The sequence below is a fragment of the Podarcis liolepis genome, assembly GCF_965112155.1.
Source record: "Podarcis liolepis genome assembly, chromosome: 7".
In the NCBI taxonomy this organism is placed as follows: Eukaryota; Metazoa; Chordata; class Lepidosauria; order Squamata; family Lacertidae; genus Podarcis; species Podarcis liolepis.
The window spans coordinates 45,566,623-45,589,213 of NC_139561.1; the positions used below are offsets into that span (position 1 = coordinate 45,566,623).

The window sequence follows — 22,591 nt, forward strand, 5'->3', positions numbered from 1 at the left end:
AAAAATTATTTGTAAGTGGAATTTATCTGCAATAATTTACATGGCTTTTAGAACGGACAATAAAATGTACATGTGTGCACAGAAATTATCTTTGCCCCCCACTATAAACAAGAGAATAAAACCAAGCAGACATTTGTGGGATGGGAGATTCTGTGGGACCTTGAACTCCACTCAAGGAATGCTCAGGGAAGATAGGAAGGGCTTTGAATTGTTCACCCCAGCACCAGTTCTGGCCACCCACACAGATTTCCACTGCCGTAGGGCACCACTATTGATCTGGCCTACAGGCATTGTGGGATAGCTGGGCCTACCCAGAGATGCCTGCTTAAAATGCTAGAGAGAGAGGAGAGACTGTAGCTTTGCATGCAGTAGGTTCCAGGTTCAATCCCCAGTTGGCATCTCCAGGTAGACGAGGATGAGGTTCCAGGGCAGGTTACAACATTAAAACACAATATTAAAAACAATTAAAAACAACTTAAAATCATAAAAATAAGGCAGGTCCTAAAAATACACACCTCAAGTGTCTAAAGCCATGCTAAAAAAAACCCAAGATAGACCAGGAATCTGGCTCAGTATAAGGCAGATTCCTCTGCTCCTATATCACAGAAGAAGCATTATAGTTGTCAGCTGTTGCGTCCAGGCCCTACCGCAGAGCAGACACAAGCAGGTTGGCATGGGGGACATGGTGCTGGGCTGAAGCCACCTGGGAAAAGAGCCAGTGCAGATTGGAAACTGGCCCTGGGATGAGGCAAACATGTCCTAAAGACATCACCTCATGAAGCTGCCCTTCTCCATGTTCCTCCACTGTATGAGGGGTGGTGGGCGGACAAGTGCCCAGACTTTTTGGGCCAGGGCATTCTCAAATCTGGCCCAGCCTCCCAAGAAAGCTCCCCCAGACCTCTTCACTGATCACTGGATGATGGGCAGCAAAGCCAGCTTACCGGTAGTTTTTGCAGGCTTCTTCTCCCAGGGGGTTGCTTTTAGTGGCCATTTTGCTGTTGCTACGGTTTTTACAGTTTATAGATCCTGTTGGGTTTCTTGTAGGTATGGGTGTGGCATTGTTTTCAGTTGCTTTTACAACTGTAAGCCAACCCCTTCCTTGACTACAGTTTAGAAAGTCAGGGTAGAACTAATAGTAAAAATTAAGGAAGAAGGTACCCCCAAAGCAAAGGAGAATGAAGTAGAAAAAGGATACAAAAAGGAAGGGCCAAAGCCTACCCAAAAGATGGTGCTTAAAGGAAAAAAAATGACAAGAAATTCACTGGCTTTTCCCTCACACAAATCTAGTATCACATGAAAAGGACTCTTTTCCTTCTAGGCAAATAAAAAAAAAAACCCCACCACCGCCCTCGCACACATGCCATAAAATATCCTAAGTGACAGGTTCAATAGCCCAAAGAGGACAGGGCCAGAAGGGTTATTGGGAAGTGGGGTTCTCCAAAGATAATTATGGCCCCAGCTTCCTCTTCCTAGTTGAGAGAGTAGTCGGAACGCAGCTACACAGTTCAATAAAAAACCTCACCACAAAGCGCAGAGAGGAGAGTTTACTGCCTCTTTGTTTTTGCTTTGGGAGCAGTTCATTTAAGATGTAATAAATTGGAGGGTTTTCTGTCCCTCCATAAATCTAGAAACAGTGCAAATGAGGTGCTCCTCATTAGGAAGAAAAGAATAGGGGCTCCCCAGACAGCGACAGGCAGTGCCAACATTAAAGCACTCATTAAAAGGCGCTGTCCTCTCTTAAACAAGGGGTATAATTTAATAACATGGCACAGAGTGTGGCATGGTCAGGGTGAGCAGAGAGGAAAGAGAACAGGGGCTCTCTATTTCCCAAAATAATGCAGGGGGGTTGCTTATGGAGAGCAGAGGAGACCTTGCACCCACCTGGATCATTTCATGATTATTACTGAGATTTATGGTCCTCAGGAGGCTCACGGCAGGTGCCCGACTGGAGTTCCAAATAAACATATCCACATCAGATGTGAAAGCAGAAAAGGGAGGGGACTTTGGGTCACCTGTTCTCCCCCCCTCCCCACCGGCAGTCCTATTTGCCATTAGGACCTTGAAAAGGAGCAAAGGACCCCTCATCAGAGAGAGGGATGGCAAAAAGCACCTCTTTTTCCTCCACTGAGGAGCTGCTTTCAGCCACTCTCCCTCCCCTGGAATTATCCAGACGGCTCTGGTTTCCCCTTTGCCTTCATTTGCTGCTTAGGAGTGAGACATCCACAGGATTTAAATGTATGCATAAAATGCTTCCTTGCATTATTCTTACAATAAATATTTTTATGCCACCCTTCAATTAAAACTCCCAGAGGGTGCCAGCCATTTTCATCAGCTACTTCAATGTTCTCCTAGAATTAAAGTAGCCCCAAGATGACTCCTCCACTGCCCAGTTCCAAAGCAAATGAAGTCAAGCATGGCCAAGGCAAAGGCAAGCATCGTCTGATAGACTCTCTGTCTCGCGGTGGTGGAGTCAGTCTACGCCACACTCTGGCACCTGCCACATCTGTGTAGATAGGGATCAGTATGCTCCATTGGTCAACTGCCCTGCTGGCCTCTCAGCCTTCAGAGGGTTTCCTCTTGCTCTTACCCTACAATTGTCTTGCTGAAGGTTTCCCAAATAATGTTGCTGGCGACTGACCGAGATAAGCTACATACATCTTGGGAAAGCTGACATGGTGACTTGAGCTTCATATAAAAGGACTTTTGCTTTAATTGTGATGTTTAGCTTATTTTTTAGTTGTTGCTTTGTTAACAGTTTTATAGATTGTAATTGTTTTCACTGATGATTTGTTAATTATTCTTTAAGTTTTATGCTGTATTTGTGATGTTCTATTATGTTCTTTCATATTATAATTATTTATTGTTTGTAAGCTGCTTTGGGGTTCATTTGAATGAAAAGTGGCATAGAAATATAATAAATCATATCAAAGTCAAATCAAATCCAGTACCTGGATAGACCCAAGAGCTCAGGTGGCCCTTGGGAGGCTAACTAGCCACAGCTAATTAACACAGCCCTTGTTCATTAAGACTACTAAAGCAAGATTATCCAGTTTAGAGCATTTGAGCAAGCATGGAGATAAAGCAGTACACTTTTATCTGAGCAGTTTACTAATGCCATTTGATAAGCATATTTTATCTTTTAAATCTATGTAATAAACTATTTTGTGGTCTCATTTGTATATTGATGCCTTCTGTTGTCATATTCAGTGCTCATTAAGGCTGTCACCTTCCCACAGCCCTCGTGGATGGAAGCAGATTATAAATCAAAACAAACAATGACGTAAATAAGCAGAATATGAGGACAACACAATTTCAATTTACCATTTAGTCTTGAAATATGGCAGATGTGAAGCATCACCATGCACATTCATGTTGGCTTGTTTTGTCTTATTATATCTGTAGGAATGTGATTTGAATAAATCCAGGTAATTAGAATACGTGATCAGAGTAGCTCCACAGGCTTCCATTGGAAACTGCATCAGAGGTGAGGGATTTCTTAAGAATGTATGAAGCTGGCTGCCTTTTCTCCTCCTAGACCAGTAGCCTTCAATCTTGTCAAACCCAGGACCCACTTTTAACCCAAACATGCATTTGGGGAACCATTTCTTAATCTTTTATCGTACACTTGCATGGTGGGTAGTGTTCCTGTTGTGACCTGCCTTGGATCAGACCACAACCCACTGGTGGGTCCTAAACCACCAGTTGAATACCAGTGTCCTAGACCACTGGCCTGTCTAGTTCAGTACTGTCTACAATGAGTGTCAGAGGCTATCCAGGGCTCAGGCAGAGAGAGGTCCTTCTCAGTCCATCTGTCACCAGAGATCCTTTTGAAGAAAGATGCCTGGGATTGAGCCCAGCATGCATGCAAAGCCGATGCCACACTGAGCTACAGCCCCTTCCATAGCACTGAATGGGAGTCATAAGGCAGTGTCACTATAGAATAACATATTTCTGGGTCTGTACTTTCCACCACAAAAATGACATTCTTCACTCTTTGTTTTTTGACGTGTCTTTCCCATCTGGTAACAACCTGTGAGGGTGAAAGAGGAGAGCGCAAAATATGGTCTGAAGTTCAACATCAAAAAAATGAAGATCATGGCCACTGGCCCATCACCTCCTGGCAAATAGAAGGGGAAGAAATGGAGGCAGTGAGAGATTTTACTTTCTTGGGCTCCATGATCACTGCAGATGGTGACAGCAGTCACGAAATTAAAAGACGCCTGCTCCTTGGGAGAAAGGCGATGGCAAACCTAGACAGCATCTTAAAAAGCAGAGACATCACCTTGCCAACAAAGGTCCGTATAGTTAAAGCCATGGTTTTCCCAGTAGTGATGTATGGAAGTGAGAGCTGGACCATAAAGAAGGCTGATCACCGAAGAATTGATGCTTTTGAATTATGGTGCTGGAGGAGACTCTTGAGAGCCCCATGGACTGCAAGAAGATCAAATGCATCCATACTTAAGGAAATTAGCCCTGAGTTCTCACTGGAAGGACAGATCGTGAAGCTGAGGCTCTAATACTTTGGCCACCTCATGAGAAGAGAAGACTCCCTGGAAAAGACCCTCATGTTGGGAAAGATTGAGGGCACAAGGAGAAGGGGACGACAGAGGACGAGATGGTTGGACAGTGTTCTCGAAGCTACAAACATGAGTCTGACCAAACTGCGGGAGACAGTGGAAGACAGAAGTGCCTGGCGTGCTCTGGTCCATGGGGTCACGAAGAGTCGGACACAACTAAACGACTAAACAACAACAACAACCTGTGTGAACTTAGGCTTAAGCATTCCCCACTGTGCCAAGCAGCACAATAGTCTGCAGTGCAATTGCACAAATGCTGAAGGCACCTATTGGCCTGTGCCTGCTATGTCACCTTCACAGCAACTTGTTTCACTTTTATTTTACATTGTTCTTTAGAAACAGGGTCTCCTCCTTTCCCCATAAAACTGCAGGATAGCGTATGCTACCTCCCTTTAAAACAAAGGCCAAATATAAAAATGGCAACATATATTTCAGAAACACTGGCTTTTACAATTCTGAAAAAGGTTTCGGCAAGCTGTGCACTCCCTGCTCCGGGGTTCAGTGGTGCATATCTCCTCTCGCTCCCCTTCTCCCTTTCCCTCTCTCAGAATGGTCCTCCCGCAGCAACCCTTGCCCACAACCCATTGAGCGGGAACCTGAGTAAATGCAATGGTTTCTTTAAAGCACCGTGCAGGAGGAGTATTGCATGTATCTGTGCTAGAGTGCAGTGTGGGGTGGGGCAGGGGAGGAAGCTTCCTTTGAGCACAGAAGTAGATATCTTTTTTTTTTTTTTTTTTTGAAAACTGGATGAGACTTGTTCCTCCAAAGTCACACTAAGTCTACATCTCACCACCTCAAAAGAGAGAAATCAATTTTGTGTCTCTCGCTACTTGATGTAAAGAGTCACTTCCTCAGCATTTCACTGCCCCACACCATGACAGAGAGCTTCGGTCCACATTGGCAGCAAATTACCAGGTGGCCCTCAAAGGTGTGTGCCAATTGCCACCTCCCCAGGTTAGTCTCTTCTTTGTGCTACCAGGTGGCAGCAGAAAGTGATGCAGGAGCAAAGAAGCCTATGGCTAGTGGGTCCTTAGGATAGCCTCCTCCTCCTCCTCCTCCTCCTCCTCCTCCGCTGCTCCTGAGTGCCAGCCTCCTTCAGCCCCCCTTTGCCCCCCCCTCTGCATAACATTCTGGCCAACACGCCTGCCTGGCTCTATATCTTGCACCAAAGAGCAAAGGGAAAATTCTGTAAAGTGGAAACCTCAGGTTTATAGTCAATGTATTATGGATATGAGAAAAGCAGGATTAAACAATTATTGGCTTGAACTCACACAGTAAAATTGGTTTATGAGGTAAATTTTAACAAGAAACAAACAGTTAGTGTTGTTTATAGGCCACAGCAAGCTGTAAAGAAATAGAGGCGGCTTTGTAAATGGCACTCGACCCGCTGGCTGGCCTGCCGGGCCCCAAGGGGGAGTCCCCTACTGCTGGCAGCTGCCTCTGTGGGCCAGGCCCCTCCATTGCCCTGCAAAACAAGGCCAGCCTGATCCCAGGGTTCCCAGGCTAGGGCAAAACACACACTTTTCTGCTAAGGCACAGCTCTTAGCAGATTTGGCTCATGCAGTTGATCTGTCAAACCTTGCCTCTGAAACTGGGAGAGCATCTTCTGCATCATCCTTGCAGAATATAACTTGGCTCACTTGCTTGAGTCATGGGCAGCGAGTGATTTGCTTTGCAGACTTTGGCTCATCTGGGTGGAATCAAAGGACGCCACTGGCTGCAAGTAGGCACAGGTGGATGAACAAGCAGCCCTTTCACTCAATTACTCTTTGCTGCTGCTCCTGTGAAACCACAAGCCCTCCCTGCCAGCGCAACATAAAATGGGATATTCAGGAGCAGAACAAGGGCACTGGGTCTAAAGGACATCCAGGATGCCCTTATTTCACAACTGCTGTGCTCCTGCCCTGGTTTGGGGGCTTCCCAATGGAGGCATCTGGCTGGCCAATGTGAGAAGAGGATGCAGGACTAGATGGGCCCCTTTGGGCCTGATTCAGCTGCTCAGGACTCTTCTGACGTTCTTAACATGGCCTTTCTGACTAAGCATCATTCGCTGTGACTAGTGGTAAAATGTATCCCCAGTCCAAATCTGAAATGGAGTTTGCTTCTGCTGAAATCTTTACACACTCACATGTGCATATAATCACTTGGCGCCCCAGAGATCAAAAGATGCCATGAACAACCCCCTTTTCTACCACCTTTGCTCAAGGCATGGCAAGGAGTACACCTCTTCAAGAAAAAAACAGAAGCCCTTGCCCACCACCCTCTGCTTACAGGAAATGGGGCATGGGGGGTGGAGAGAGAAGCCTTTTTATTATTATTAAAGAGGTAGGCAGGCCGTGCTCCCCCTGCCAGCTCTCTGGGGCTCTGAGGTGGCCCTCATGCTCACAGCAGCCCCCCCAAAGCCTAGCATTGCTGGAGCAGCGGCAGAGACCCACCAGCTTGCTGGGAAGCTGATCTGTGGGCGGCTGGACACTGAAGGGAAACTCTGTCCCAGCCCCCCTGATGTTCTCCTTTGTTTAAAGAAAGAAGAGAAAGAAAGAGGGCGAGTGGGAGGCGGGGAACCCTCCATCGTTTAGTACAAGTCATTTTACATGCTGGGATAATGAAGTATAAAAATGCCTTCAAAGGCTCCACTTCCTACTTTTAACTCACTACCAGCCAGGCTCTTTGTGAGGCCTTCTGGAACACGCATTCCCGGTCCTGCACAAACAAAAGAACTGCGAATTCATTAAACTATTTAATTATGCCTTTTTATTTTGCTCCATTAGCAAGCCCTGCCAGCGCACAGTAAATAAAGCCGCGATGGTCTTTCCCCAGCAGACACACTGACTGTTTTTAGCCTTTATTCAGTTTACAATGCAGAGGGCGATCTCCCCCTCCTCCACCTGGGCCCTCCTTGGCTTCCTTCCGAGTCCAAGCTCTGCAAAGAGAAAGACCCCAATCCACCCACAGAGGAGGAGGAGGAGGCCCTGGCGGCAGCCTGCCTTGCTCAGCATTGCAGGCACATCCCCAAGCCGCCTTGCAGAGCGCCGGCAGCAGCTGACGGCAGCCACATCGCACTTTACAGCCAGGCACGGAAAAGATATTAGCTTCTCTCTCTCTCTCTTTTTTATACTCTAGTAAATTTGCTTTTTACATCTATTTCTTTTCAGAAGGGCTTGTTATTGAGCTCACTGTCCACAAATTCCATTGATCTCAGGCTGTGACTCAATCCATATGCCCGCGCCTGACACCAGCACAGCAAGCAAGCGATACAAATCCTGTTCAGGCTACAAACTTATTGATTTTATAGATTTCCCCCAAAGTTGTGATAATGATATATCATTGTTAAATTTGGTAGAACAAACTGCTTTCCCAATCTGTCAATGCAAGCATGAAAACCAATTCACAGCCTTGTTTCAGAGGCTTTCCTCCCCTCCGACGGATGACGGCCGCTGGTGGAAGCCCATAGCGAGCAAAGGCCTGGCTGCCGCTGCCAATGCCGCCCTTGGTGTGATGGATGTTGCCTTCCTTGCTGCCCTTTCCTGACCTGTGGCACGCTGGGGTGCCAGACTTCTACCTACCGCCTACAATTACCTTCTTTTATGGGCTCCAGCGGGATCCGCTGATTAGCTATTTAAAGCTGGCAGCACACACAAGCCATATCAATGGATTCTAAAAGTATTTTTCCCTTCTTTTCTTCTTAAAATAAATCTCAAACTTGGTCAGCATGCATTAAGATGACGTGATGATTATTGGTTTTAACAAATAATTTTGGGTCTTTAGGCCCATCCCTCTTTTTGAAGGAGGAGGCAGAACACAGCTATTCATAGGGAAGCCTCATCACTTTTTGCTTCAGTACCAGCATAGAAAACAGGCGCAGCATAAGTAGAAACCAGACCCAAATTTTGTTAATTGCTCTCCTTCCACAGAAGAAGCAGGCAGGGATCTGGGAAGTGGGTTGCTCTCTGAGGCTTGAGCAGAGTATCACGTGTGCAAAAACTTCTGCCTAGTAGTTCCTGTAGGCTGCCTCCAAATACTGACTGCATATCACAGCCTCCACCAACCTGTTGTCCCCTACCCAGGATGGTGCTGTACTGGTGGGAGTTGCCATCCAAAACATTTAGAGGGCACCAGGATGGCATATTACACATGCAGAGATTGTCTACAGTTGTCACCATTTTTCCCCTTCTGTTATATAGTACTGAAGGCAGCTTCCTCCTCCTCCTCCTCCTCCTCCTCTCTTTGCATGTGAAATACAGAGGCAGCAGCCAGTGACCTAAATGCCTGGCCGGTGCTCATCTCATTCCAAACTTCAAAAGTGCAAAAGTCACCCAGGTAAGGTAGGCTTGTGATATCACAGGAACCAGCCAATCAGTGCTGCACTGCCACCCATCTTTTCCCCAGAGGAGTCGAGAAGGTGAATAAAGCTACATGTCAACCTCCTCCTCCTTTTGCCCTTACTAATACTTCTATTGGCTTAGCAGGAGGCCACAAGGCCAGCAAAGGGATCCAGTTCAAGACTGAGTCCATAATTGTAGCCAAAAGGCCTGGCAAGGTGAGATCTCTAGAGCTAAATTTAACGTGGGCTCACTTCACACAAGGCAATTTGGGCTTAATTTGACACAGGTGGGAATTAAAGTCTCTCCCCGCCCCCCTCAACCCCCCCCCACTAACATTCTGTTGCACTTTTTGATGTCATTGAGAGCATAACAGGAAGGTCTAAGAGAGCTCCCTAACACCAAAGAAACCACCACAACTTCAAACTTCGCAAGGCCACCACCATTCCAAAAATTCCCTGGTGGTAGTGGCAATGAGGCCTTGAGACTGGTCTTGTGACCTGTCACTGCCATGTCAGGACCAGTCCAGATGCCTGCACTAGCCCTGTACCTCTGGGGCTAAAGCGGAGTCATTGGGCACACCTAGACTGCCATGTTTGAGGAAGCTGAAAATTCAGGAAATCCAATCCACCATTAATACTACTCCATCAGATTAAGACTCTCCAAGATCAGTGACCCAGTGAATCTGAAAGGCCAGAGCAAAAGGTCAAGTACTGTCTGACAGAATAAGGTATCCATTCTACTCAAGACAGAGGCAGAGCCAACATGTGCTCAGGATCAAGGCCCTGCTAACACCCCAGAAAGAGGACAGAGAGCTATAAAGCTCCTAAATTGGTGCCTAGCAGTTGCTGATACAACACCTCGTACTGCTCCGCTCTCAGTAGTTGGACAGTTCCCTTGCTAACACAAACACTATGGTCCCTAACCTAGTGGACAGCTCCCCAGCCTTGCTGGTAGGATGAGATTCTGAGCCAGATGATCAGGATGCTGCCATTCGGGCTGTGTATACATTCTGCCTTTAAAGCACATTTGAAGTTTGAGATTCTTTCCCTCAAAGAATTCCAGGCACTGCAATTTACCCCTCACAGAGTTACAATTCCTAGCAACTCCTCACAAACTACAGTGCCCAGAATTCTTTGTTTGTTTGTTTTTTTTAATTTTTATTGGGTTTTCCACTTTTATAACAACAAAACACACACACAAAAAAGGACACATAACAAAACATGTATAAATTCAGCCAATCCTCGTTTCATGACCTTGTTCCCTGACTTCCCCCCACCCCCCCTCGTGCATCCCAATTCCCAAAATTATATCAGCAAATTGGTATTTCTCCTCTTAACCATCTTGTTCTTCTTATTACCTCTTTTGTAATTAAAATTGATATTCCTAAGTTGGACTTAAGTTCTCTTCCATCAATTTTTCATTTTGTCTTAATTAAAAATCATATTAACCAAACCTAAAAATCTTAAGAGTTTCTAAAAGTCTCCTCTTCCCTCCCTCCCATCCCCGGTTTTTGTCCCTTCCCGATGAAAGTCCAAAGTCAAGATTCTCAGCCTGGGTTCCTCACGTCCGAGGCTTTCAAGTCCCTTTCAGTCCCTCTCCGCCGTTCTTGTTGGTAGCCCTTTATATCAGTCGTCGAGTCTGGAAAAAGCTCTTTCAGCATCCAAATATATTCTCTTCCCACAAGGAGATTTGTAATCAATTGCTGGAAAATTTCCACCAAGCCTGTATCCTCAGAACCAAAGTCCAAACAAAGGCCCCAATCATGCCTCTTTATTTTAAATTCCTGTATTCCATATTGTCCCAGGGCCTCTTCCTTCTTCTTCTGCATCTTTCGCAGACTTGTGGTAGATGTGTTCCCAAGATCTCCTTGCTTGTATTCCACAGATGTCAGCTTTTGGATGTTGCTTCCCAAAGTTACTTTCTCTTTTTCTTGTTTAGTCTCTTCCACCTCTGAAAGTATTGTTTCCTCTTCAGCTGTGGATTCTTTCTCATTCAAGTCCTCAACACAAACAGCAGAGTTGCCTGTTCCCAAGGTCATAGTCACAAGTTGTTTATTCATAGCCAAACTCTGCTCTTGTAAGGTTCCCACCAACTGAAACATCCTTTCAATTTCAGCTAGTAACTTTCCATCCACAGCCATTGTATCCATTGTAGTTTCACAGAATTCCCCCTAGGGGGAATCTGGTTACTTATTAATCTTTTACTCAACAACCCTTTAACTTCTTATTGTTACTTTGTTTCCAACAATTTTGATTCAATTGTGTCTTAGTCCAGGGGGATCTTAAACAACAATTTTTCCGCTTTAAATTGCCCGTTTGTCAGCTTTGACAGCTGTCAAACTCCGCGGCTCTAACACAAGCACTGAGGCAGGACGTTCCCGAGCCCGGGAGGGGGGGTAGTTTAAAACAAAAAGAAGGCTTCTGAAACTCCACTCTCCAACATAAAATTTCCCTTAGCGAAATCTTGAAAGTTAATGTCCTTTTTAACTCACCCCACCAAGGGCAGGCTCTCCAGCTTAGCTCTTATGTCGTTGCTTAGATCTTCTGCAAGGGGGGGGGGTGCGGACTTCCTTTTAGCACACCCCCCGGTCGTCTCTAATTCAGGGTAGAAATTTTTAAAGTCCCAATCCGTCTTACTCACGGGTAGTTCTTTCAGTCCAGATTTTCAAGGAAGGAAGTTGGCGCTCTCTGGTTATGGCTCGCGGCTTCGCTCCACCGAGGTAGCGATCGACTCTCAGTGCCACGCCACCCCCGTATCCCCTCCGCAGCCTTTAAAAAGGCTCTTCGCGAATCAGGGGGGGCGCTTAAGGCACCCGCCGAGTCTTCAGTCCGCAGGCATCCGCGCCTGCGGTTTTTAAGGGTCCCCGCGTCGCCGGCGCGGCTAAGACCCATCCTCGGTAGAGCCGATTCCCTCCGGAGCTCGGAGGGAATCCGCCATTTCCAGATCGCGTCAACCCGGAAGTCCTTGTGCCCAGAATTCTTTGAGGGGCAGCGGAAATGTGCGTCTTTTTCTTGAGTTCTAATAATGTTGTCAGAAACCATGGGAACTGCATCTCCCATAGGTCCTTGTACCCAGGAAATTGTTGTGGTAGCACAAATTTCCCACAGGAAGACCTTCCCATCAGTGATATAGCATTGCCGCCGCCCCCCCCCACGCACACACATACACAGAGCAGTATCACAAATGCTGCATTTTGTTATTTAGGTATGAATATTTTTAAGAGCCCTGCACAGGTCTATGTGAACAGAAACTTTTACCAAAGGAACAACAAGGAAACAGATGGAGAAAAACTGAGCAAAACCCCAGACTCAGAGAGTTCTGTTGAGCAAACATATTTTGATGACTCCTTGCTCATTTGAATTTGGCCTGACAAATGGTTGTCTACAGGTCCCTACAGCTTACTGTCACACTGCAGGATCTGACTGACAACATCCTTGCTGGATGCAGAATTGACAAGCTGAGCCCCACCCCACTGATCTCACCACATGCCTTCTCCAAGCACCCAATGCATTTGTGCTGTGTATCAATCATAACATTTTTATATTGCTTTTTCCTGTGGCTGTTTCAAAGTACTATGCATGTGATCCCTCTTTGGGGGCGGGTTCACCTTGTTGGTAGCTTCTGTGTTCACCCCAACACAGCCTTTGCCTCTATAGTTTGGAAAGACGAAAGACTTCCCATTCAGCAGGCAGAAGTTTTGCTTCTGCAAAAGGGGAGGGCCTGGCTTGCCTCAGATCAAAATGCCATTTGTCAAAAGCAATTAATCAGAGCGCTCTGATTGTCCTCTGGGACCACCAGCCGCTTCCATTTGCAGGGCGCCCCTTGGAAACTGCCTGCAGTGGTTGTCACCTATTTTAGAGATGCTCACAGATGCTGCAATTAGAGAAGCAGTACAAGAGCAAGGAAGACCTTCTCTTTCCTGGCCTGCCCTCAGAATAAAAGCAAGCCAAAAGAAGAGGGCTACTGATAATTATTGTCCTGGTCCGAACGCAGAGACGCCTTCACACAGAAGGATGGCTTCCTTTCTCTCCAGCATTTGTTCAACTCCTCTGGGAGGGGCAATTTACAAAAAGCATTATCGATTTTTGCCATAATAGGTACAGAGACGTGTCATCGTCCCCGTCCCCCCCGCCTGCTCAGCCAGCTCACTCTCTGCATCCCAACTGCCAGGCTGGATTCTGAAGGCAGGCCATTATTTTCTCTCAAGCAAATCTATCATCTGAGTGGGGAAAGGACAGTGATGGAGAAAGAAATAAAAATTATTTTCACCTTGCCGTACGAAATAATGGCCACGTTCGTGCCAAATCAGGAGGTTACAAGAGTGAGGAAGAGGCTTCAAAGCATCTCAGGAAGAAGGGAGCCGCCACCCGCCTCAGTAAAGACCCCCACTATTTTGTTTGAATGTATCTTCTGCTTTTAATGCAGAGATTCTTCCAGACTTTCCAGCCATTCTCCACATTCGCACTCTGCCTCCGACACGTTCACTGGCTTTTTCTTTGCCTTTCGGGGTAGGGTGTGTGTGTTGTGGAGGTGCAGAGGAGCACAATTATTAAGCATCCTTGATCTGTGGGATGGAGCCTGCCTCTAAAGCCCCTTCTGAATACAGACCACCCACCCTCTGCAGAGATTAGCTGTGGCTCCCCCATTGAGTACAGAACAGTTGTGGAGGGAAGAGAATTTCCACTCCCAGTTTACCACTGGCCACCAAACGTACCCAGTCTCCCTGGCAAAGACGGAGGGGTCCTTACCTCAACTGTGCAGGAAAACAGAAATGCTTGCTTTAAAAAAAAAAAAAACTAACACCCACCCCCATAAGTTTGTAGGCAGACTGGTTTGGTATTTGTGTTGTTTCCCTGATTCATCAGTGCTACATCCTGCCCAGCTTTTTCTGGGGCTCCAATCTTGACAGAGTGAACATACATACGTATGCACTTGCTGGGGTTCAGAGTTGCTATTTGCTTTTGATTCCAAATGTAATTCTGAAAGACAACCTTATTTGGGGGGCCTGGAAAGACTTTAATGCATGAATTGGCTCTGGATCTAATGCCTGGATCCTCTGCTCGTTAAGGCATGAAAAGCGACCCGCTGCTTCAGAGCTGGAAGAGACATTGTTCCAAAGGCAGCCCAGGGAAGTAGCACAATTAGCCAACCTTTTGCATAAAGCCAGGCCGCCTCTGGCAACAGCGCAAGCGGCTCAATAGCAATCAAAGGGCCTCATTGAAAAGCAACAGCAGCAAGTTTGCTCTCTGCAAAGAGGAAGGAATTTGTGAAGTTGGTTGCCAAGTGGTGCTTTCTGTAAGGGCACTTGTCGCAAAAAGACAAACCACGCTCACCCTACTTGAAGGAAGGAGGGGAGGAAGGGAGGCGCTTAAAGGGACGCAGCGCCCCTCTCCCCACCACCACCACCTTGGTTACAAGCATTTGCAAACATGCTCCAGGATCTGAGGAAGAATGCCGGGGAATTATTCCAGTTGCTGGGAGACACGAGTGGGGAGCGTTGCCGTTGTGCTCAGCATGGCAAAGTTCAGCTCTCCCTTTAAGATTGCTCAGTCTTCCCCCATCTGCCATCATCTGTAAATGGAGGAGTCAAGGGCTGAGGAAAGACCATCACCACCCTGTTTCCACCTTGATGGCCCATCTCTGGCTATTATTATTATTATTATTATTAAACCCTTAACAGCTTGGGACCAGTTTGCCTACCCTTACCCCACCCATGCCCACCCAACCTCTTCAGTCAGCAAAATAGGCAGTACTACAGGTGCCACATAATACTCATTCTGCCTTTGTAAGAACTTGAATCGTTTAATGTGGCAGCTCCTACACTTTGGAACTCCCTGCCTATTGAGAACAAGCAGACAATATCACTGTACTTTTCAGCACCTGCTAAAAACATTCCTGTTTAGACAAGTCTACCCAGATACTTAGAAAGTTGACATATTAACAACCTGTTTTAGTATTTTAACTTTTGTATGTTTTAAAGTATGGTTGTGACTTTTTCTTGATTTAACCATTTTATCTTTTGCAAACTGCTTTGAGGTTGTTTCTTCTAAGTGGTGCATAAATTTTATGAAATAAAATAAATGAAATAAATATTCTGCCCTTCCTCCCAAAAGAGCCCAGGGTGGCAAGCACACTCACAGAATATTTACTGAAGTCCTCTGGAACTATTATCATGGGGTTCTCCACCATCATGCCACAAACCTCCCTTGCCAGCTCAATCCAGGATGTGGTTGGACTGCAGGATGGATGGTCCACCAAGATCCCTGATCTGTCTCTGCCACACCTCTTTCTCACCCCTCCAACCTTGACCTGTGCTGCCCAGGCAAGTAAAGCTTGGTATGATCAGGACTCTCCAGCTCACTCACCTAAGTCTCTGTAATACATACCAAATCAGCCCAATCAAATTTTGGATAAAGGCTGTTTTATTATGGACTGACCTAGCAAGTGTAACAGCACCACCAGTTGGGAGAGCAAACCAGCATGGCTATTGAAGTTTTGGTTGCAGTGAGGCTGAGCAGGGGCAACAAGTGTCAAGTGTCTACTCCCCACTCTTCTATATTGCATACCCTACACATTCCATACCTCCAGTTCCCTAGAACTCTAATCTTCCCACCTCCCTGTTCTCAGGCACATGATGCTATTATCCCACCGCCCCACCCCGGTCGCAGGGTAACTGTTCAGTCCCTCAACAATATTACCACCCACCAAGTCCCTTACCACCCACCAAGTATCCTTCATATGTACTCATGAATAGTTTTCATGCTATCACCAGATCACCATTTGCCATCCTTCTGCCTCTCACCAGGAGGCTGGGTTTGGTACATTCGCACCCTCCTGGTTATTCCTGGTTCTCACACAGGAATCAGTCCAACCAGCAGTTAGCCACACCAGGGGATAGCATCCTCTGCCGTGTCTCCTGAAGAGAATCCCAAAGGACATTGCCTTTGGTGTTCACTGCTGCCCAAGGCAACATTCATTGTAAGCCTCTGTGGAGTTGCTGGTCCAGGCAGAGATGTTAATGGTCAAGGATTTCCCCAAAGAATACTGCGAGCCATCACTTACCCCTCACAGATCTGCAATTCCCAGCACCCTTAACAAGCTACAGTTCCCATGATTCTTTGTGGGCAGAGAACCAACAGTTAAAGCGGTATAAGAGTGCTTTAAATGTACAGTGTAGAGGTTACTATAAACTGCAGTTGGAAATAACAAGTAGATGGCCAAAAAACAAACAAGCTCATTTACTCTACAATTCTGCTTTTCGCCGAGTTCTATATAGTTTCCTGAATCAGAATGTGAGCTCCTCCAAGCTCCCTAGAAATGCTGGCAAAGAAGCAGAGCTCAAACTAGTTTCTTTGCCAAATGTGCAGTAATTTTTGCAGCAGTGATATAGGCCAGTAGGAGAATCAACTTATCTCCACCGTCCTTTTATGTCGGTGCACCTTCTGTCCTGCAAGAATCGGCAACTTGCCATGAGTCAGCTGCAAAACAGGCTGCCTTCTGTAGCAGAAGAATTTTGCTTTGGTGCAACAACAGCCAACGCTGTGGCAGAGCATGTGGCTCCCTCGTGTTTCCCGGGCTGAGCCAATATTCCACTACACTTAATTCATACATATGTTCAAACACATGCACACACACCCGAAAAAAGATGTGCACACAAAACAGAGGCCCACGTGCTGCTGCAGTTCAAATATAGCAAGAGGAGTAAAAAAAGAAGCAGCTCCCTGGAGGCAGGCAGGTTGGGCATGCTTGAAAAACCTCTTTGCCTCTATTTGGGGGTTATTTGTTCAATATATGACAACACCGTCACACGGGTGGCAAATCCTTTCAAAATATTATTTTATTTGGCAGCATCTGGAAACAGGCAAGACCTTTCTTCTCACCTACCCCATTTCCTTTGTTGTATAATGTAAATTGTATTTTTATACGCCATTTATAATTTTACAATTTTGTAATTTTACCCAGTTCATTTATTCCTGATATTTTATATTTCTTTTGACTTTAACATGAATAGCTCCTTGTGTTGTATTTATATTATTTTGTTGTTAATGTCCATTTTTTTCTTTTTTGTGAGTACTGTCTTTTTTTGTTGCTTAGAAAAATAACAAAAAATTAAAAACCCCACTGAAGGAAAATTCCCTGTGTTCCCCTTCTTTTATGTGGGAATGCTGTAAGCTAAGTTAATGTTCCCCTCCCGAAACATTCTCAAGGACTTGCGAGATTCGCTGTGTGTTTTAGGAACAATTTCCAGTTCTTTCTATGCTCATGCCTCCAGCTTTTTCCTTCTTCTGCCTCACTGGATTAGCAAAGGAGGAGGACAGCAAGGACAGAGTGAGAGAGTATAAGGCTGAGTCCTTGAGCAAGCTGGGCTCTCCACAGAAACTGTGCCACCAGTGGAGTCAGGCATTCCCCCTCCTCTACCTGGAAAGTTTGTTGATGCTTCAACAACAACAGCAACAACCTAATGGAGATCAATAAAGGCTGGAAGTATAGAAAACATGTTTTTTAAAAGAATCATGATCCAAAAATATACCCACACGACAAGGTAGAACTAGGGCTGCCATATGTCCGGATTTTCCTGGACATTACTGGGATTTCAAAGGCAGAATTGACAGGTGGCGCTTTGTCCTGGATCTTAAGCAATTCAATCAAAAAAAGCTCAACAACTTTCGGAGTGTCCTGGTTTTTACAAGGCCAGGCGCCGTTGCAAGCAGCAGTTTCCTCTGTGTTAGTGGCACAAGGGTGCTTAACATGAACATAAAACAAATTAACTCGAGAGCATTCAAACAAGGCACAAAACACAATTTGTAGCATAATGAGAGGCCTGCCTGGGCATCCACAATGTTGGTGCGGCTGAGCCAGATTTGGCCAGCTGCCACAGTGGGGGTGGAGATGCAGATGATATAGGGCGGGGAGGACATCACTTTGGGGCCTGCTACCGAAATCCCTGTCACTGTTCACTCTGCTTTCAGCTCAGACGCAGCCTGACGGCTTTCTCCATGGTTCCCTGTGGGCTTCCTTCCCTCCAGGTCCTATGGATAAGCCAATTCTTCCAATGGTTGGCACTGTAACTCATTCAGTAATCAGGAAAAAACTAGGAGTCTTTGTACGTGTCACATCATAGCTATGAGGAAGTCACCACATCATACCCTGCAAGTGTCCCAGAAAAACTGGGACATCTCATTTTTTTATCGCACAAGAATGGCAGCCATTTTTGTAGCAGTGATCTTGTGCGTTTTCCTCCTGAAAAAAGCACTGGGGGGCTGCACCTTTGGGGGGTGAACGCAAGGGGCTTCAAAGTGTCCTACAGTCAACCACAGAATCTTAAACCAGAGAGTCCTACAATCAACCATAAAAAGGAGAGGGAAAGAGAGAGAATGTATCCCTTGAGCACCTATAGATCTAAACCTAGCTGAGGAGAATCTCCCTTCTGAGGAGAATCTCCCTGCGCTTTTTGGGTAAACATGTGATTATTTGGAAACACCTCAATACTTTTCAGAAAATTTCCCCTTCACCTTGCTTCCTTTGGGGATCCAAAACAAAATGATCAGGTTTCCATTTTATCTATGGCCCATGGGGAATATATTAAAGGCCAACAACTGTCTCAAGCTATGAATTTGAAAATCCAGGGAGCACACTCTTTCCCCAAAGTTTATTCTAGCACATTTCTAATAAGGCTTAAGGACAAGAGGCTACGCTGGCATTGTCAGTCAAGCAAATCAACCTTATTCAACTGGTATTTTGGAAGCTGTCTTACCTTACTCTCTCTTCATTGCTGCTGCCTCCATCGGCCAGCACTGTGAGGACAGGCCTTCTCGGAGCGCCACAGTGCTACATGGGCAGGCCTTTTCTGGGCAGAGCAGCACCACATAGGCAGGCCTCCTTAGCTGCTCAAGAGAGAACGCATGGATCCTGGGACACTCCCAGATCCAATCAGAAGCCGGGGCGGATTCTTTAAGATGTGATCTCTCAGTAAAAGCAGGACAGTTGAGTTCTTGTTCTCTTATAATGGCAATAGTGCCCACCTGAGAGGTACCGGAACTGAGTTCCAGCTGAAAAAAAAGCTGCGCCGCCATGTGACACTTTATATGAAAGTGCAGTTTATACACATGAATAAAAACAAATAAAATTTAGTTGGATACTGCCCTGAACCCACAACCATGCTGGCTTATTGGGGCTGCTGGGAGTTGTAGTCCAAAATAACCAGAGGGCTCCAGGTGAGGGAAGGCTCCAGGGACCCCATGAGGAGTTACTGGATTTAACTCAGAGACCCTGATCAAAAGAAGAGATGAAGAAGCGTTTAATCCAATTAAACACTGGCAGCAGCAGCCTCCAGTCAAGGAATGGATGTTAGATGTGACCATTCTCTGTATATTTAATGCAGTTATAAGAGTGTGGTGTGGATATGAACAGCAATCAATATTTACCTCACAACTAAGATGATGCAATTCTGGGAACTCTTATTGTTGTTATGGGAAATTAAGCTTTAATTAGAGCTGAAGGAAAGAAAAAAAAACCCATAAGTGAATCTTTCAGGGAAAGCATCACTGGTGAAGAAAATGAGATAGTCTATTGTGACCACAAAGGACTCTGTGAAGAACTTCACCACCTTTAGACTGGCTTTTATGACAGAAATTCAAGGCTTCTTGGCCTACGTGGGGCTTCTACAACTACAACTAATCCAGAATGCGGCAGCTAGATTGGTGACTGGGGGCGGCCGCCGAGGCCATATAACACTGGTCCTGAAAGACCTACATTGGCTCCCAGTACATTTCCGAGCACAATTCAAAGTGTTGGTGTTGACCTTTAAAGCCCTAAACAGCCTCGGTCCAGTATACCTGAAGGAGCGTCTCCATCCCCATCATTCTGCGCAAACACTGAGGTTCAGCGCCAAGGGCCTTCTGGAGGTTCCCTCACTGAAAGAAGTGAGGTTACAGGGAACCAGGCAGAGGGCCTTCTCAGTAGTGGCGCCCGCCCTGTGGAACACCCTCCCATCAGATGTCAAAGAGATAAACAAGTACCTGACATTTAAAAGACATCTGAAGGCAGCCCTGTTCAGGGAAGTTTTTAATGTGTGACATTTTAATGTATTTTTAATCTTTGTTGGAAACTACACAGAGTGGCTGGGCAAACCCAGCCAGATGGGCGGGGTACAAATAAATAAATTATTATTATTATTATTATTATTATTATTATTATTATTATTATTATTATTATTATTATTATTACCAGCTGTGTCACTCCGAGGCCCACCCAATCCACCTCCAGGCCACTGTCTCCACACTAGAGCTATGCTACCCTCAGAATCCATTTCCCTCTCCCATCTCAACCTGTTCCCCCCCCCCCAAAAAAAAACTCTAGCAAAGCAACACCAAGGGTTTTGCTAACACTACCAGCACATAATGGAATCAGACAATTTGTAAAGTGCAAACAGAAAGAAGGGAGAAGGCCTCTTGTGCATATTGTTCGTTTTTGGCTCACCAAGAATCAAGATTTAAGGGGAGGGGAACACAAAGGTTTGTTTTAAAACTTTTATTAAACCTAAGAACATCTGGCCAATCAAATTTACAGCAGTACAAAGAGAGCTATAAAAGTGCAATTCTTATTAAAGAATTATGGTTCAAGATATCCATTCTGGAGCCTTGAGCAAGAAGTTAAAATGGGGGTTCAAGGATCCAGCTATCAGAGCTTTCCCTTCAAAAGGCTGGAAGCTGAAGTCTAGCAGGTCCGCCCAGTCAGCAGCATGGAGTGACCCAGGCATGTCCCCCCCGCAAAGCCCTTTGCACCTTCACAGGGGCTCCACTCTTGAATTAGGACCAGCTGCTGCTCTTAAAGAAAAATATGGTTATGGTGGAAACTGCCCTGTGAGATGGCCCAAAGAGTTGCCTGATAAGAGCAAGTGGCAAGAGGAGTAACAAAGTGATTTGGGATTTGGCATGTTTAGAAAAGAGGGCATTTCATCATTAAGAAAGATAGCAAGCATTCAACAGCACAGTTCCCCTCCCACTGAGGACAGGAAGGTGATGGAGCAGTCCTAGGTTCCCTTTTGCCCTTGGCAAGGAGCTGCATCAGGTCTTCCAAAGCTAGCAGGGACCATGGACCAGAAACTCAAAAAGTTTGCTTTTGTTCCTTTTCATGATGTCTTCCTCTGCGGCCCTTGGGGTTGGCTCTGCTCTGCCCCCTCTCCTCCTCCTCCTCCTCCTCCTCCAACAATCCATCTATCTGCCTGTCTTCCTCCGCTCGCTGCTTTCCCTTCTGTCTCCTCTCTCCCCCTTTCCTCCTCCTGCAACTCTCAACCATTCTCTCCATCTTTCTTCTCTCCGAGCCCTGCCCCGTAGGGCACTCCACTCACATTTCTAATAGCACTGCTGACCGACTGAGGAGGCCCCGCATGGATGTTGTGATGGCCCATGCTAGTGCCCGGATTCATCTGCTGAGGTGCCCAGAGGAACCTATATCCCACTTGGCTGCCCAGAGCATTGGAGGAACAATCCAGGGAACACGTGAAGAGGCGGGCAGGCTCCTAGCTACTCCAAGCCAGAGTGGAGGGCCAACTTGGCCAACTTCTAGCTACACCTCTGGATGGGAGTTAGACATGAGGAAAGGAAAGCAGGACTTTGAAAGTGGGCATTGCAGTAAAGGCAGACATTTCAGTCGGGGTGGAGAAACACAGCCATTTAATTAAACAATAATAATGAAAATAAATAATCCTAACAGCTATAAGTATTCAGGATCAACAGACTACTGTAGTTCAAAATGCACAATAAAAAGGTAACATCTTCAGTATGTTAAATCATTTTTTAAAATCTCAGAAAAGCAATGCAAACGTACATCTCCTGCCCGTCATCCAGAACTGGCTGCTCAGGGCTGTGACAGCTCTGTAATAGAACAGTTCTGTTGTGTATGCACATGTGACTCTTGTGCCTCCTCCTGAAATAGGCATCCAGTATAGGCACCCAGAGTACTTCCAGACCGTCACTTTTTTCGCATGAGATTTAGTCACATACTGGCAAATTCAGGCAAATTATAGTTGTTCGGCAGATCTTTCACACGAAACCCGCTTCCCCCAAATGTCGGGCTTTTTGCAAGAAGTTAAGCGAGAGCCAAACACACCCTGAGTATGCAATAACACTTGCTGAAGGCTCACTAAATAGTCAACATCAGTGCTTTTTTCTGGGGGGATGCAGGGGGGCCATACCCCTAAACATTTTGTGAATCTAAGTTTGGCCTCATTGAGGGGCAGTATTTCAATATGAGTAGGAAAATGAGAGTACCCCTAAACATTTTTTAAGAAAAAAAGCACTGGTCAACATCATCTAAACTCCCTGCAAAGAAATCAGGATGAATGCTCAATAAATAGGTCATTTGGAAGAACACACACACACCCCGGGCAACGTGCAGCAGAGTAGAACCCTCTGAAACTTGAAGTCTCTCTCTCAGGGCTGCAGGACACACCATACATACAGCATATTTAAAATCACATGACTTCCCCTAAGAATCCTGGGAAATGTAGTTCACTCATCACCCTTAACAAGTTTGATCTGAAAGAAGTCATTGATCTGATGCCTCCCCCACAACTCTACCAGAGGAACAACAGCTGAAGTATAAGAGGAACAAGGAAACAGACCACCACAGAACTGAATGAGGGCCTTGCTGCTTATCAGCCACTTGCCCAGGGATCTGTTCAAATCCTTC

The 22,591-nt window shown here is 45.9% G+C and overlaps 1 protein-coding gene across 1 annotated transcript in view; it reads right to left on the minus strand.

Annotated features, from left to right (window-relative positions):
- Positions 1-18,891, minus strand: part of ZFHX3 (zinc finger homeobox 3) — a 408,431-nt gene extending 389,540 nt beyond the window's left edge. Inside the window, exon 1 of the mRNA XM_083513430.1 lies at positions 18,654-18,891. The gene's annotated coding sequence lies outside the window, so the exon portion shown is untranslated. The remainder of the gene's footprint in view (positions 1-18,653) is intronic.
- Between the last annotated feature and the right edge of the window lie 3,700 nt (positions 18,892-22,591).